Source organism: Mauremys reevesii, linkage group 8 (assembly GCF_016161935.1).
Source record: "Mauremys reevesii isolate NIE-2019 linkage group 8, ASM1616193v1, whole genome shotgun sequence".
Lineage (NCBI taxonomy): Eukaryota > Metazoa > Chordata > Testudines > Geoemydidae > Mauremys > Mauremys reevesii.
In genome coordinates this window covers 43,337,431-43,355,091 of record NC_052630.1, presented here as the reverse complement: position 1 = coordinate 43,355,091, position 17,661 = coordinate 43,337,431, and the positions used below count along the sequence as shown (strand labels likewise).

General features: G+C 53.8%; 1 long non-coding RNA gene across 1 annotated transcript; it reads left to right on the top strand.

The window, feature by feature from the left end:
* The first annotated feature begins 239 nt into the window (after positions 1 to 239).
* Positions 240 to 16,569, top strand: LOC120370988. The gene is made up of 3 exons (XR_005584098.1): positions 240 to 803; positions 13,358 to 13,736; positions 14,256 to 16,569. It is a non-coding gene; the product is annotated as an uncharacterized LOC120370988 (long non-coding RNA).
* Positions 16,570 to 17,661: the final 1,092 nt, after the last annotated feature.

Here is a 17,661-nt window from a genome sequence, read left to right as displayed (position 1 = left end):
GGACAGGGGCGGCTCTAGAAATCGGGCTGCCCCAAGCAGCGCGGAGCGCTGCGCCGCCCTTCCCCGGTCCCGCGGCGGGTCCCCTCTTCCCGCGGCTCCGGTTGAGCTCCTGCCGGCATGCCTGCGGCAGGTCCACCGGAGCCCGGGACGAGCGGACCTGCCGCAGTCATGCCTGCGGGAGCTCAACCGGAGCCGCGGGAAGACGGGACCCGCCGCAGTCATGCCGGCGGGAGCTCCACCAGAGCCAAATGCCACCCCCCCGGGAAACGGCTGCCCCAAGCGCCTGCTTGGCGCGCTGGTGTCTAGAGCCGCCCCTAAGCGCAGAGGGGGAACTAGACAGGGGGCCCTCTTGGGGGAGCCAGGCCAGAAGGGAACTAGACAGCCCCCCCCCAACAGGGACCCCATGGGGCGGTGGGGGGAGCCAGCTGGCCCTCCCCCCAAGACAGGGAGTCCTATGGGGCGGGGAAGAGAATTAGATGGCTCTCCCCCTAAGTCAGGGAGACCTATAGGCAGGGGAACCCGACAGGTCAGCTGGACAGGGAACATGATGCTTCCCAGGCTGTGAGGTACCTCACTATCTGCCATGGCAACACAAGCCTGGCCCTCTAGGCCTCCTCAGCACCCCTGTCTCTGCAGATTAGCGTGCATCCTCCAAGCATCTCCCTGGAGGGTCCAGTCCCTGGTCTCTCACAGGATTCCCAGCTCTGCTGTTCCCAAAGGAACTATTCTCTAACTTAGTCCGACTCCCACCTCAGATCAGCGCTCGGCTTCACACACAGCACTTAGACATGTTTACAGTGAAAGTAAGTACAAGTTTATTTAACAATGAGTAGAGATTCAAGTGAAAGCAAGTAGTAGTATTGGAAACACATAGCTACATATAAAATAACACATTCTAGAGCCCAGACCAGGGGTTCTCAAACTGGGGGTTGGGACCCCTCAGGGGGTTATGAGGTTATTACATGGGGGGATCGCAAGCTGTCAGCCTCCACCCCAAACCCTGCTTTGCCTCCAGCATTTATAATGGGGTTTATATATTTAAAAAAGTGTTTTTAATTTATAAGGGGGGGGTCGCACTCAAAGGCTTGCTATGTGAAAGGGGTCACCAGTACAAAAGTTTGAAAACCACTGGCCTAGACCTACTTAACTAGATATTTTCCTCCTGTCTTATAGAGCAGGGGTGGGCAAAGTTTTTGGCCTAAGGGCCACATCTGGGTATAACAATTGTATGGCGGGCCATGAATGATCACCAAATTGGGGATTGGGGTGTGGGTGCAGGCTCTGGAGTGGGGCCAGAAATTAGTTCAGAGTGTGGGAGGGGGTTCCAGGCTGGGGGCAGGTGAGGGCTCTGGCTGGGGGTATGGGCTCTGGGGTAGGGCTGGGGATGAGGGGTTTGGGGTCCAGGAGGGGGCTCTGGGCTGGGACTGAGGGGTTCAGAGGGCAGGATGGGGATCAGGGCTGGGGTGCAGGGGGGAGTGAGGGCTCCAGCTGGGGGTGCAGGCTCTGGGGTGGGGCTGGGGATGAGGAGTTTGGTGTTCAGGAGGGAGATCAGGGCTGGGGCAGGGGGTTGGGGCACAGGGGAGAGGCTCGGGGTGCAGGCTCTGGGCAGCACTTACCTCAAGCAGCTCCCTGAAGCAGCAGCATGTCCCTCCTACAGTTCCTATACAGAGGTGCTGCCAGGTGGCTCTGCGCACTGCCCTGTCCGCAGGTGCCACCCCCGCAGCTCCCAGAAGCAGCTGCATGCCCACGTACAACTCCTATGCGGAGGCACGGCACCAGCCATGCAGCTCTGCACACTGCCCCATCTGTAGGTGCCGCCCCTGCAGCTCCCATTGCCCACAGTTCCTGGCCAATGGGAGCTGCGTGGGGCGGCACTTGGGGTGGGGGCAGTGTGTGGAGCCCCCTGGTTGCCCCTACGCGTAGAAGCTGGAGGGGGGATATGCCGCTGCTTCTGGGAGCTGCGTGGCAAGCCCCTGACCCCGCTCCCCAACTGGAGCACCACAGTGGGGCAAGCCCCGACCTCGCTCCCCAGCGGGAGATCCAGGGCCGGATTAAAAGGCCTGAGGAGTTGGACGTGGCCCGCGGGCCGTAGTTTGCCCATCCCTGTTATAAAGCAATGCTCACCCAAAGTCCTTCCAGTGTTTTAAAGCCAGGCTTGGTCCTGATCCTTTTTCCATGAGATGAGGCACACTGCCTGCTTCCCTCCTCTAGATATTACCCAACACTCAATTCTCTTTACTCCTAAACAGCATCCCCTCCTACAGTTTATTTCTTCCTGTAAGTTTCCTGTCTTGAAGATTTCACAATCTCTTGATTAGCATTTTGGTTCAGCATGGAAACAAGCATACCCTGTGAGACATGCAAGGCCCAATATGCACCTGACCATGCAGAGAGAAGTGTTTGTTGCCTCCTGCTTGAAAGGAACCTCACAGACATGTCACCTCCTGGTTAAACAGCTTTGAGAACATAATATTTTAGGAGTTGTGTCTAAACAGAGTAAGTATGCCCAGTAGTGTGATGGGATGTTAGATGGGTTGGGATCTGAGTTACTATAGAGAATTCTTTCCTGGGTGCTGGCTGGTGAGTCTTGCCCACATGCTCGGGGTTTAACTGATCGTCATATTTGGGGTCGGGAAGGAATTTTCCTCCAGGGCAGATTGGCAGAGGCCCTGGAGGTTTTTCGCCTTCCTCTGCAGCATGGGGCACAGGTCACTTGCTGGAGGATTCTCTGAAGCTTGAGGTCTTCAAACCACAATTTGAGGACTTCAATAACTCAGACATAGGTTAGGGGTTTGTTATAGAAGTGGATGGGTGAGATTCTGTGGCCTGCATTGTGCAGGAGGTCAGACTAGATGATCATAATGGTCCCTTCTGACCTTAAAGTCTATGAGTCTATCCGTCCATACATTTTACATTGATTTTGATTTCCTGTAGCTCTTGATAGAGACCTCACATGCCACCTGTTAGTGAAGTAAGCATATATCCAGTGGTGAGCTTGAGCCGGTTCGCACCGGTTCGCGCGATCCGGTTGTTAAATTTAGCAGCCATTTTAGAACCAGTTGTTCCAGGACAACCAGTTCTATAAGGGCTGCTAAATTTAACAAAAGCTCCGGCCCAAGCTCTCCTGCTCCGCCCCCTTTTTCCTCCCCCTGCCCTGCTTCCCGCGAATCAGATGTTCGCGGGAAGCCTGAACAAGCAGCAGGCAGGCAGGCAGGTAAGCTGGGGAGGGGAAGTGCGGCTCCGCGGTGCGGCCTGGCTCGGCTCCTGCCCCGGGCTCCGCGGCGGGGGCTCCTGCCGCCGCCCCGGGGTCTGGGCGGCGCGGCGGGGGCTCCTGCCGCCGCCCCGGGGTCCGGGCGGCGCGGCGCGGCGGGGGCTCCTGCTGCCGGTCCGGGGTCCGGGCGGCGCGGCAGGGGCTCCTGCCGGTCTGGGGTCCGGGCGGGGCGCAGCGGGGGCTCGGCTCCTGCCCCAGCGTCCGGGCCCCAACCCCAGCCCAGCTGGGCCCCCATCTCCAGGCAGCAAGGTAAGGGGAGCAGGGAGGGCATGTTGGATAGAGCCTGGATGGGGTAGGGATCCTGGGGGGCCATCGAGAATGAGAGGAGGGGTTGGGTGGGGCGGCAAGGGGCAGTCGGGACAGGGAAGGGGGGGATGGGTCAGGGGGTCCCGGGGGGTGTGTGTCAAGGAACATGAGGGGTTGGATGGGGCACAACCCGCCCCGGGGGGGGAGGAGGGAACCGGTTGTTAATATTTTGGCAGCTCATCACTGCATATATCTGACTGTGGTGGGGCACACTCACCCTTTCATCCAGCTGTGATGTCACCAGGAACCTCAGCTCCAGCATCTCCTACTGGTCATCTGCCTCTGGCTCCAGGTCTTCCATGGCTCAAACCTCCAGCCAACTCAAAGTTCAAACGTCTTCCAGGGTATCCAGAACAAATTCAAATGAATCTGGGTAATTCTGCTGCTGTTTGAGCTACTGAAGTCTTCTCCTTCTGTTTGCAAAATCCTAGATCTCAGGACTTCCCTTGCAGGAGCCTATGCTGCCAGTAGCGTGCTGCCCCCATTATTTACCGTCTGTTACTCAAACCCCAAGTTTCAGGCTGCTGCAGGGTATGTCTACCCTGAAAGAAAACACTTGCAGCTGGCCCATGTCAGCTGACTCAGGCTCCTGGGCTGCAGTGCTATAAAACTGTATTACAGACATCCAGGCTCAAGCTGGAGTCTGGGCTCTAGGACCCTCCTTCCTCATAGGATCCCAGAGCCCAAGCTCCAGCCTGAGCCCAGATGCGTACCCTGCAATTTTATAGTCCCACAGCCAAGCCCCACGAGCCTGAGTCAACTGACACAGGCCAGCTGTAGGTGTCAGTATACCCAGAGAGACTTGTCTCCTACGAAGTCTCCCCAACTGAGCTCCTCCAGTCTACTTATTATGGCTTAGCTCCACCCTTTCTGGCCAGGAAACAATTAGCTACTCCCCTTCCTAGGTACAGACCATGACTAAGTGAGTGTATTTCCTACCCTTGTAGGTGATGAGGTGAAGACCCATCACATATCCATCCCTCTTCAAGGTAGTACCTATCACGGTCCTTTCTCTGCTCGTGTATGGGGCTCTGCAGTCACTCCAGCTTTTTCCTCTAAGTTATGCACCTGGGTGAACAAATGACTTTCATCTAGCACATCTTCATAATGTTCCTTCCAGTATTCTCTATCTTGCATATGTATTTGCAGGGCCGCCTCTGCAGCGTTCTCTTGAAGTTTTCAGATCTGTGTACTCCCAACAGCTGGTCCAGCCTTCTGCAGGTCACCTTTGGGGCAGCAGGTGTCAAATTCATTTCATATGGTGGCCTGATCCGATACCCCATCATTTGGCAATGTCCACATTCAGCAAAAGTGATTAAAATAGAAATAGATAAAGATAAAGCATGGTGGTAATTACTTTATTTAAATTTTTATTTGAAGGGGAGTCTGCCAGTCTACCTGCCACAGTAGGCATTCACCCTTTGACTTATTTGGAATTTCTTTTTCTTTGACTGGCCAGGTTGGAGTATCTACTCTCCAGCTGGTGTGTAAGCACTCTTCAGTGTCATTTCCGCTTTCCTGCATATGTACCAACTTCCACCAGACTTGTACAGTACTTCTCATTACCTCATGCTAGCTGAATGTGCATGAGAGGTCAGGATTCATAGGTCAGGGTGACGTTGTGGCATCATCTGTTTGATGGGCAGATCTGGTGTAACAGCTGGCTCTGGCAGAGAACACTGCCTCAGATCTCAGGAGAACATGCACATAATGGAGGTCACTCAGATGCTGAACAATTTCAAAATACTTGCAAAGAGTCAAGAAACCAGTAAAAAAAACGGTTACTTACCTTTGTAACTGTTGTTCTTCGAGATGTGTTGCTCATATCCATTCCAGTTAGGTGTGTGCGCGCCGCATGCACGTTCGTCAGAAGACTTTTACCCTAGCAACCCCAGTGGGGGTTGGCTGAGCGCCCCCTGGAGTGGCGCCATAACGGCACCGCATATATACCTCAGCCGACCCACCTGACCCTCAGTTCCTTCTTGCCGGCTACTCCGACAGTGGGGAAGGAGGGTGGGTGTGGAATGGATATGAGCAACACATCTCGAAGAACAACAGTTACAAAGGTAAGTAATCGTTTTTTCTTCTTCGAGTGATTGCTCATATCCATTCCAGTGAGGTGATTCCCAAGCCTTACCTAGGCAGTGGGGTCGGAGTGAGACGTGGCGGTATGCAGGACCGCAGAGCCAAAGGCTGCGTCATCTCTCGACTGTTGGACCAGGGCGTAGTGCGAGGCGAAAGTATGGATGGACAGCATATCTCTTGTATTGGTACTTGCGCCAGAAAGGCAGCGGAGGACGCCTGGGCCCTGGTAGAGTGGGCGGTGAGATGGCCCAAGGGGACATTAGCCAAGTTATATCAGGTGCGTATGCACTCTGTGAGCCACGAGGAGATTCGCTGCGACGAGACAGGAAGGCCTCGCATCCGGTCAGCAATCGCCACAAACAGTTGCGGGGATTTGCGGAACGGTCTTGTCCGATCCACATAGAAAGCCAACGCCCTGCGAACATAGAGGGAATGAAGTCGTTGCTCTCATGGGGATGCGTGAGGCTTTGGAAAGAAAACTGGAAGGAAGATGTCCTGGTTATTGTGGAACGCGGACACTACCTTCAGGAGAAATGCCGGATGTGGTCGTAGCTGCACCTTGTCCTTATGAAAAACGGTGTACGGTGGGTTCACCATGAGCGCCTTGAGCTCAGAGACCCATCTGGCTGATGTGATAGCCACTAGAAAAACCGTTTTCCAAGACAGGTACAGCAAGGAGCAGGTGGCCAGCGGCTCAAATGGTGGGGACATGAGCCTGTTGAGGACGAGATTAAGGTCCCAGGTGGGAATCGGGTGGCACACCTGGGGGTAGAGACGATCAAGGCCCTTCCTGAAACGAGTAGTCAGTGGGTGAGAGAACAGCGTATACCCTCCCTCACCGGGGTGGAAAGCGGAGATAGCCGCTAAGTGAACCTTGATAGAGGACAGTGCAAGGCCTTGCTGTTTCAGCGACCAGAGATAGTCAAGGACCATTGGAAGCGGGAGCTCCGAAGGAATAGCATCGCGCGCTTGAGCCCAGCAAGCGAAGCGCTTCCACTTGGCCACGTAGGTAGATCGAGTGGAAGGCTTTCTGCTGCTCAATAAAACGTGCTGCACGGGAGCAGAGCAGCGCAATTCCGACTGGTCTAGCCACTCAGGAGCTACGCCGTGAGGTGGAGGGCCAGAAGGTCTGGGTGACGGAGAGTGCCGTGATCTTGTGTTATAAGATCTGGGTGAAGCGGCAGAGGAATTGGGCTGGCTACCGACAGACGGAGCAGCATGGTGAACCAGTGTTGCCTGGGCCACGCTGGCGCAATTAAAATGAGACGTGCCTTGTCCCGTCGGAACTTCAGCAGGACCTTGTGTATGAGGGGAAACGGAGGAAAGGCATAGAACAGGTGACGAGTCCATGGAAGGAGAAACGCGTCCGACAGAGATCCCGGTGCCAGGCCTTGAAAGGAGCAAAACTCCTGGCATTTGCGGTTCAATCGGGATGCAAACAGGTCTACATGGGGAAATCCCCACTGTTGGAAAATGGCATGAGCGATGTCTGCTCTCAACGACCACTCATGGCAGAGAAAGGACCTGCTCAGGCGATCGGCGATGGTGTTCTTGACACCGGGGAGGAACGACGCCACTAGATGTATCGAGTGGGCTATGCAGAATTCCCACAGTAGCATCGCCTCGTCGCAGAGGGGGGAAGAACGGGTCCCGCCTTGCTTGTTGATATAGTACATTGCCGTTGTGTTGTCCGTAAAGACCAAGACACAACGGCTGTGGAGGCGAGTTTGGAACGCCTGGCATGCCAGGCGCACTGCCCGGAGCTCCCTGACGTTGATGTGCATGCTCAGTTCCTGCAGTGACCAAAGGCCTTGAGTATGAAGAGCGCCGAGATGGGCCCCCCATCCAAGGGACGAGGCGTCCGTTGTCAGGGACAGGGTAGGATGAGGAGCCTGGAATGGGACCCCCGCACATACGTGGGAAGGGGTCAGCCACCAATCCAGGGATTGAAGGACACCCGCTGGAATGGTGAGTAGGGTATCCAGAGGGTCCCTGTGTGGGCGGTATCTGGAGTGGAGCCACAGCTGAAGCGGGCGGAGGCGGAGCCTGGCAAACGGAATGATGTGTGTGCGAGCCACCATATGACCGAGGAGGCGGAGACAAGCACGGGCCGAGGACATCCGAGAGGCCTGAAGGGCGTGGATTAGCTGCGTAAGGGCCTGGAACCGGAGCTGCGGTAGGTAGGCTCTGGCTAGGGATGAGTCCAGGGTCGCACCAATAAAATCCAACCTCTGAGTTGGAACTAAGGTGGACTTCTCTATATTGAGAACTAGGCCTAGGTGCGTGAATAAGTCCTTGATCTCTGCGACATGTTGCTGGACCGTGGCCTGCGAGTCCCCCCTGATGAGCCAGTCGTCCAGGTAGGGAAAAACGGAGATGCCGCACCGACGGAGGTGGGCGGCGACAACGGCCATGCACTTCGTGAACACCCTTGGGGCCGTGGAGAGGCCGAAGGGGAGTACCGCAAACTGGAAGTGTAGGTGAGCGATTGTGAAGCGGAGGAAGCGTCTGTGCGGTGGGAAGATAGCGATATGAAAATAAGCGTCCTTCATATCGAGGGCGGCATACCAGTCTCCCGGATCCAAAGAAGGGATAATGGTCCCGAGGGATACCATGCGGAACTTCACCTTCAGCATGTATGCGTTGAGGTTTCGCAGGTCGAGGATGGGTCGAAGACCTCCTTTGGACTTGGGGATCAAAAAATAACGGGAATAAAACCCCTTGCCCCGTTCTGCGTCCAGAACCTTCTCGACCGCTCCGATGGCTAGGAGCGAGTGCACCTCTTGTAAGAGGAGATGCTCGTGAGAGGGGTCCCTGAAGAGGGACCGGGAAGGAGGGTGGGAAGGTGGAAGTGAAACGAATTGGAGTTGGTAACCACGTTCCACAGTGCGTAGGACCCAGGCATCGGTGGTCAGCCGGGCCCACACTGGGAGGAAATAGGAAAGGCGGTTGGAAAAAGGAAGAGCTGGTATGCCGTCCCCGGGCGCATCTTCAAAAAGATGGTTTAGGCCCCGGTGGTTTCTAGGGGGTTCGCCCTTGGGACGGTTGGTTGCCAGGCTGTCGCCTACTTCCCCTGCGACCCCGTTGCCGACCAGAGTCCTGCCTGTAGCGAGGCATATAGTAAGGGCGGTTAAACTGGGGGCGGAACGGACGCCTCTGGGTAGCCGGGGTATGCATCCCCAAAGTACGGATGATAACCCTGTTGTCCTTTAGATTTTGAAGTCTGGAGTCCGTCTTTTCCGAGAAGAGTGCCTTTGAATCAAAAGGAAGGTCCTGAATGGTGTATTGAACCTCAGGAGGGAGCGTCGAACTCTGGAGCCAAGAGATCCGGTGCATGGTAACGCCCGAGGCTACAGTACGTGCCGCCGAGTCAGCTGCGTCTAAGGAGGCCTGTAACGAGGTGCGCGCTACCTTTTTACCTTCCTCTACGAAGGCTGCGAACTCCTGTCGGGAATCCTGAGGCAGGAGCTCTTTGTATTTCTCTATCTCAGCCCAAGTATCATGCCCGTACCGTCTCAGCAAGGCCTGCTGGTTAGCCACTCGGATCTGCAGGGCACCGGCAGAGTAGACCTTGCGACCAAGCAAGTCCATTCGCCTGGCTTCCTTCGACTTAGGAGCCGGGCCTTGCTGGCCGTGTCGCTCTTTGTCGTTGACAGACTGCACCACCAACGACGAGGGGACAGGGTGCACATACAAATGCTCATATCCCTTGGAAGGGACCATGTACTTGCGTTCCACCCCTCGGGCTGTGGGTGCAATAGAGGACGGAGTCTGCCATATGGTATCAGCATTAGCCTGGATAGTCTTTATGAAGGGGAGAGCTATGCGGGTTGGAGTGTCCGCGGACAAAATGGTCACTATCGGATCATTCACTTCCGATACCTCCTCAGCCTGGAGATCCATGCACAGTGCCACCCTGCGAAGGAGCTCTTGGTGCGCCCGTAAGTCAATTGGCGGGGGACCTGTCGATGACAACCCCGCCACCGCCTCATCGGGGGAAGAGGAGGAAGAAGAAATTCCGGGCATGATGGTGTCCCGGTCAGCGTCTGGAACCTGCAATGCTTCCTGCTCCAGAGGTTCCTGAACAGACTGAATACCTTCCTCTGCGCCCAATGGTGCCTCAGTGTCAACCGGGGGGCGGCTTACAGTAGCCTCCGGGATGCGTGACTCGTGTGGCACAGTACGCGTGATGGGTAGAGGAGCACCCTGGGCTTGGTGGTAGGCCCAAGGGGTCCAATAACCCCACTGATGAGGGTCCTGGTCCGCGTAATGGGAGTGATGCAAAGCTCCCGAAGGGACCTGAGGGTCATGGTCGTCGACGTAGTAGCTATCGGCGTGTGAAGAGGCCGAGGCGTGTCGAGAGGGCCAGGGTGGAGCAGATAACCCTTGCGCCGAAGTGCCCACGGAGCGCATTTCCCGCCTCTGTGGTGATCGATGCCGGGAGGCATCCCGATATCGAGAGCAGGAGCGAGAATGGGACCTGCGACCGGTACGGTGCCGGGAGGTCAACCGGGATCTCCATGACCGGTGCCAGGAGCGACTCCGCGAGTAGCGGCGGCCATATCAGTACCGAGAACTTGAGCGGTGCTGGGAATGACGAGTAGGAGAGCGGGAGAATGACCGGTGCCGCGAGTCTGACCGGTGCTGCGTAGTGGAGCGGTGCCGGGACTGCGATCGGGGTTGCGATCGGCGCCCAGATCGAGATCGGCGTCGAGAGCGTGAGCGGTGGCGGGAACGGGAACGGTGCCGGTCAGAGTCGGTGCCGGCAGGCGGCTTAAACATTGACAGCTTGCCCATGGAGCGGGGCGCCTGCACCGGCGGCGCCGGGGGCGGTGGCACAGCCGGGTCTGTCAAGGCGATAAGGTCCCGTGCCACCACGAAGGTCTCCGGAGTTGACGGCAGTGGAATCTCTACCGCGGCCGGAGACGGGGAGGCCACAGGTGCCGGGCTCGATGGCCTTTGAGGGGCCGGAGTCGCCGGTGCCGGCAGAAGCGTCTGCGGCGGAGCAACCGGTGCCGTGGCACGTTTCGGTGCCGGGTGGTCTGGACGGGGCGCACTCTGGTGCTTCGGAGCCGGCGGTGCTGTAGAGGCAGTGGCCTTTCCCTTCTTCACCTTCGGCGAGAGAGAGCATCTTTGGGCCGGTTTCAGTGCCGATGGCGCTTTCGGTGGCACAGCAGAGTGGCCCGACGCCGTGGCGGTGCTGCGAGAGTCCAGAGGGACAGCGGGCGGTGCCGCGGCCGGAGGGGTTAAGGCTGCCTCCATTAGGAGCTGTTTAAGCCTAATGTCTCTTTCCCTCTTTGTGTGAGGCTTGAAAGCCTTGCAAATTGGGCACTTAGTAGATAAGTGCGACTCTCCTAAGCACTTCAAACAGGAGCTATGAGGATCTCCTGTAGGCATAGGCCTGCGGCAGACCGAGCACGGCTTGAAACCCGGGGAGCCGGGCATACACTCCGGTCCCGGGTGCGGGTGGGGCTAACCCCCAAACCCGCTAACTATCTAACACTAAACTGATTTAAACTATCAAAAACAAGAAAACCTAAGCTAAGATATTAACTATGTACAAATTTTACAGAGAAAAACTATGAGGAAGCTAGGGAAGTGGAGGTCAGACAAGCTGCACTCCACTGTTCCAACAACCGACACGGGCGGTAAGAAGGAACTGAGGGTCGGGTGGGTCGGCTGAGGTATATATGCGGTGCTGTTATGGCACCACTCCAGGGGGTGCTCAGCCGACCCACTGGGGTTGCTAGGGTAAAAGTCTTCCGACGAACGTGCACGCGGCGCGCACACACCTAACTGGAATGGATATGAGCAATCACTCGAAGAAGAAACTCCTCATGTAAGACACTAGGCTGAGAAACTTCCTGGGGAAAGGGACAAGACAAAAGAACCAACCAGCACATCATCTGAGCCCTGAACCTCCTCCCTCATTAGGCAAAGCTTCCATAGACTGGAATGGTGATCAGATTCCAGGCAGAGAAGACAGTTTGTGCTGGAGAATCCTGTTCCCTGAGAGAGGAACTGTGGAGAGCACACTCTGAATCCTGCTCCTCTGCAAAAAAACTCACTGACCCTCTTCCCCTCAGAGCATTTCCCCTGGGGAAATGGGAGCACTGTCACAGAGTCACCGGGCGATGCTCTGGAACTACTCCATACGAAGACAGTCAGGACTCTGGGGGAGTATGCATCCTCTCTCTGAGCATACTGTCTCCAGGGCAAGAAGCTTACACAGCTTCGACCTTCCTGGGTCTGACCTCGGAGCATTCAGCATCCCCTTCCACACTGTGCGCTTCCCTCACTAAGTCCGCACAGGCACTTCCTGGGGAAGCCAGAGGGCCATGCACCCCAACTCTGCAGTCAGATGTGACTCTCAGCCACCCAGTAAAACAGAAGGTTTATTAGATGACAGGAACATGATCTAAAACAGAGCTTGTAGGTACAGAGAACAGGTCCCCTCAGTCAGGTCCATCTTGAGGGGGTTAGGGAGCCCAGAACCCGGTTCTGGGCCTCCCTCCATTTCCCCAGCCAGCTCTAAACTGAAACCCCCTCCAGCCCCTCCTCTGGCCTTTGTCTCTTTTCCAGGCCAGGAGGCCACCTGATCCCTTTGTTCTCCAACACCTTTAGTTGGCACCTTTGATGGGGGGGGGGCCAGGCCATCAGTTGCCAGGAGACAGGGTGTCGGCCATTCTCTGTGCAGTCTGCATCTCACCTGCCTAGGGCTCTTCAACAATCACACAGCCTTATCCCACCACCTAGATACTTAAGAAAGGCATAGGGGAAACTGAGGCACCCACACAGTATTCGGAGAAAACATTAAAAACATTCCCACTTCATCACAAGTAGCAACAGAGTGCATGAGCACATGTTCCTGTTTTGAGGAGACAGGCTGTCCTTTGCCAGAGAGTCACTCCTTGGTTAAGCATTGACTTGGCAATGCCTCTTCAGATGCAGGATGGCTTTAGAGAAGAATGGATACTTGTCTCTGCCATGCCTGAAGGAGATCATCCTACTGAATGGAGTTTTGATAGCCCTTCACAGATGGTGCCCAGGCCAACCTTGTCCCAGATCCAGAGGAGTTCCCCTCATATCCATCTGCAGTGAGGACCTGCATCATTGCTCAGAAGGAGTCAGTTGCAGCCCTGGGCTCCCTGATCTGTGTTTGTGTTGCTTCCTCTTTCTTTAACATCAAAATCCCTCACTTCCAGAACTACCTCAGCTTTCCTTCCTCTAACCCTCCTGCTTGAAGGCAGAAGAATGCAGAAGTGAGGCTTCTTCATTTTCCAGTTGGGCCTTGAGCTTGAGTGCTCAACCACAGCCATAGGATGAGTCCTTGGGTCTCTCCAGCACTGAGACCGTGGCAGTGAAGAGAACTCAGGACAACTTTGCTTGAGTCAGAGGCCATATCAGCCAACTCCCTGGGCACAAGTGAGATTAGTTGCTCCCGTCTCATGTGGGATTTATGTCCTCCATTGCAAATACAGTACACAGAGGAGACAGTACTCATTTGTAAGTAATGTAAAAGTGAACCTGTAGGACACAAGGCCTGCAGTTCTCTCCAGGTGTCTACTGATCCCCTCTGTTGGATGGGAAAGATCATGGGTTGGGAATAGCTGGCTATATGGGGAAGCTGATTTGGCACCTAGTCAAGGATTATGTGAAAACAGATTACATTTTGTATTTTAACTTTCCTCACAGTGCCCATCTCCACTGAAGAAGAGCTACATGCCACCTTTGAAGCTTTCAAAACCATTTGAGCATATGGTTGGGGTTCTTCATTCCCATCTACCACAAACATACATGGATTTTGTTCTGATTTACCAAACCTCCCTGGAGGTGCGACTAAGTGTAAATTCAGAGCCCCAGAGAATATTATGACAGATATCCCAGGTCAAGTGCACATTCAAGAGAGCAGAAATTCTGGTAAGAGGAACCTACTGATGAAATGTGAAATCAGTTGCTTCAAAGACTGAGCTTGCCTGGGTCTAATACCTGCAGCCATGGACTACTGACCAGCAAACCAGACCCTCCTTTGAATGAGATGCTGTGGCCAGGTAGCAGTAGTGAGTGCAAACAGGTACATGTGGTTACATTCAGCATAAGTGATTAATTGGTGACAACACGGATATGATAGCAGAGTTAGAACTACTTCTAAGCATTCAGAGACCTCCAGTGTTAACTCTTTCAATGCCTGCCAGCATGGGTGCAGGTGTGTTCAGTCATTTGGAAAGGTAGCTCTTGAGGAGACTGGCTGTGGAGGTGCTAGAAGCTAGAGGGAGCAGCAGTTACTGTCTTAACAACTACTAATGCAGAGAGACTGGAAACTATTGAGTTCCCCCGCCTCCAGGATAACTATTTCTCCCAAGCCTTTGCCATCAAACCCGTTGGACCATAAAGGCCCTATGGTGGTGGGGAAATGGGAAGGATAACTGCATGGAGGGAAGAGACCGGCTCACTGACAGGAGGGATGTCCCTACCTAACTTAACTCTCTACAAATAAAACTAGAGATACTAGTCATACTGTTATCTAAAGTCTGCTTATATTTAGCCAGTATGGGAATGGCATGCAAAACAACCAACCTTCCTCCCCCCCCAGAGGAGCTGGTCATGAAGGAAGGGTGACTGGAGCCTACTCTGCTCAGGATTCTCCATCAGAGGGGCACAGATTGCAGAGTCACTTGAAGGACTGGAGTCTTACAGATGTACCGGAGGCTCCTCAGTCATGGTGATCAAAAGTAAGTTTAGGGGGCTAAAGATAGTGATGAGGATTAAGCCTTCTTCCACTCTGGCAGAGCTCCAAACCACCACAGCATGTACAGTGATTCCCCATCCCTTAGTGCACAACAGAAATTCTTCTGGCAATTGCTCAGATTTCACTTTTGCTGCAACAGCTCTGTTGTGTTGCAGTAAGAGAAACTGGATTTCAGCAGGGCTAACTTGGTAGTGACTTTTTGTTTCTCTGAAGTCAGCTGCCTATTGCCTGCTGCCAACTTCTAGCCACAGAAGTCAAACGCCCTATCATTTGAAGAGTCTGTATTTCAGGCTGCAGAAAATAGACATCCTCATTTCCGAAAGGTCACGCCAGTGCTAGTACAAAAATGTTCTCAGTAAACAGTGAAAAGCCCCAACGTATTTTTTTTCTTTCAACATCAAAACAAGTCTATCCACACAAGCTCAAGTTTCAGCATTGCTCAGCTTCCCTGCCCTCTGCAGTGGGATGGGGTAAAGGGCAAGTCATCCCAACACCTCACCCCCCAAGCCAGATGCAGTTGCAATATGCACCATTTTACCAGCCAATTGGGGAAGTTGAGTTTTCAGAAATATGTTGTGGCTTTTGAGAAAAGTACTAACTGACAAACTCCCCAGCAATTTCATTCCTGCTTCAACCAAGGAGCGTGCCCGGCCGACACTCCTGCCCCATCTTTGAGGCCAGAGGCAATTGGGTCAATTATTTCAAACTCCCACTAAATTAGAGTGAACCCTATCAATTATACTGTTCCTTCCCTTCCCCATTCCTTGCACCATCCAATCAAAACTACCATGAGGAATGCTGTGCTTATGGCATTGCTCATACTGCAATGCTCCAGAAGGCTCATCTCACAGACTGAGAAATAAGCGATGGGGTAGAATATTTAAATTGGGAAATAGCTTCAATTTCTTGCATTTCAAGATATGCCATCCCCCTCCCTCAGCACTGGAGGGCACCCATTTCCTTCCCCTGTCAGAGTTGGCCCCTTTGAACTCCAAGTGAAAGCAAAGCTAAGGACTCAATGAGCCTCAGAAACTAAGATCTAGGGCTGTGCACTAGTCCAGCTATTCATATTCTGAGATTATTCAGTCATGTGACTGTATGGATTATTTCAGGTATGCAACTAAGAACTCATCACTGCTATTGTAATTCTGATTTACTAAAGGGCAAAAGCAATTCCCAATAAGAATTCCCCAGGAAACACAATTTAAAAAACCCACCTGTTTAATATTTGTAAAGTACTCTGGGATCCTGGGATGAAAAATGTCAAGTGCAAAATCCTCTTGTTATAGTGGATGAATATTTTTAGAAAGTTTGAGTGGCCATTTTATGAGTGGGGGGATATATGCATTTTCTGTTGTGAAAACAATCTTTATGATTAAAAAATCATAGCGATAGCAAAATGGCTGAAGTCTACAAGTAAGCAGTTGGGCATGGAAGTAGTCATCATAGCCTCGGTCTGGAGAAAATTGGTTTCAATTTGACAAAGCAGAGTGTTTGAAAAGTCAAGTCAAGCATGCACATCTTGCATGATAATGGTGAGTAAGGATCTGAGCCAGCTCCCATTCAAGTCAAAACAAACACCTGTAAGAGTAAAGCATTGTCCATACATCCACTCTGCAGGTGAACAGACAGACGTACGGAGAACTAAAACACGTAGACAGGATGACTTTCTGCACACCACAGGGCAATTCACTAGCAGTGTAAAACAGCGTAATGCTTAGTTAGGAAATGGTACACTCGGTACAATGCCACTCAAAGCTTGTCTACAGCAGGACAGTCAGGAAAGTTGAGATGAATCAAATAAAGCTGACAAAGTGGGTATTCACCCACGAAAGCTTATGCTCCAATACATCTGTTAGTCTATAAGGTGCCACAGGACTCCTTGTCACTTTTTACAGATCCAGACTAACACAGCTACCCCTCTGATACAAATAAAGCTGTGAAGCTAATGTGCATTAAATCCTTGTCAAGATTCTCTCGTTCATAAGTAAAGTGGATTTAGCTGGTTGTAGCTTAATCCTCCTATGACGAAGTGAGGGGTTTTCTTGGTTTTTCTGTGTTTTCCAGTGGGTTGCATGCAGAGGGAGGGGGACTCAGTGTCCCCGGGTGTTACTGGTTTAACGAGGTGAGGGGAGAGGGAGTTTGTTGTTACAGAGGACCGGAGAGGGAACTTGGGACCCTGGCCGATGGCCTGGAGGATGGAGACCCCAGCGACTGGTGACCTGGTGACCCGGAGACCCAGCTCAGGAGTCACAGCCGGTTCTGGCCAGTGAGAGGACAATGGGCTGCAATGAGGACCCCGGTGACCTGACCAGCCGGTTCCAGCCAGCAGAGGGGCCAGAGGAGGGCTGAGAGGAGAGGAGACCCAGGCCTTCCTGTTTTACAACCCTGTTTACCTGGAGAGAAGACAATGGACAGAGGCAGGGCTTGGGGCCGGGGATATCGGAGGCCCAGCTGGGAAGCAGGGGGGCTCGGGGCTGGAGAGGGGGAGCAAGCAGAGCCCCGCTGGATGCAGGGGAGACTGGGATGTGCTGGGCTGAGGGAGGCCAGGCTTGAGGCCCTGAGAGTTTCCTGTGCTGTGTTCAACTCTCAATAAACCCTCCTGTTTTATGCTGGCTGAGAGTCACTCCGGTCTAGAGAACAGGGTTGCATCAACCCCTTCGGGGGTGAGAAGGCCCGGGGGGTCCAAAGCATGTGGATTCCCTGAGGGGGCCCATGGCAGAGACAGACGTGCTAAGGCTCAGGGAGGTACGGCTCCTGGAGGTGGAGGGGCCTGACCCCGAGAGAGAGTGGACCCCCGAGAAGGGCTGTCTCACTGAAAGGGGTACCCCCCACGGGGCCATGAGTGGGCACAATCTGTGAGTCCATGACACCTCCTTTGAGGATGATTATGGTACTTCTGAATGAGAGCATCCAGACGGGTTTCAGTTACATGCATTGACTTAACAGCTTTAACTGTCTTAACTTGCCTGACCCTTCCCCTGTAGACAAGTCCTCAAGCAGGGATGCCACATATTGCACGTCTCTGTGACACTCATACGTTTGTCACCCGTTCCTGCAGCCCAGCAGAGAGGCTGAGTATTAGCTGAGCTTCACAAATGGCTTCAATTGCAGCTTGCAACCACAAGAGCCCACTGTAGTGCCTGCTCCCCTATTGCATCACAGCTGGGAAGGAGCTACAACAACCAGTGGGGAGAGGTCCAACCCCTCCCATCTTAATCCCAGCCAGTCCCTGCCAGCACCCAACCCA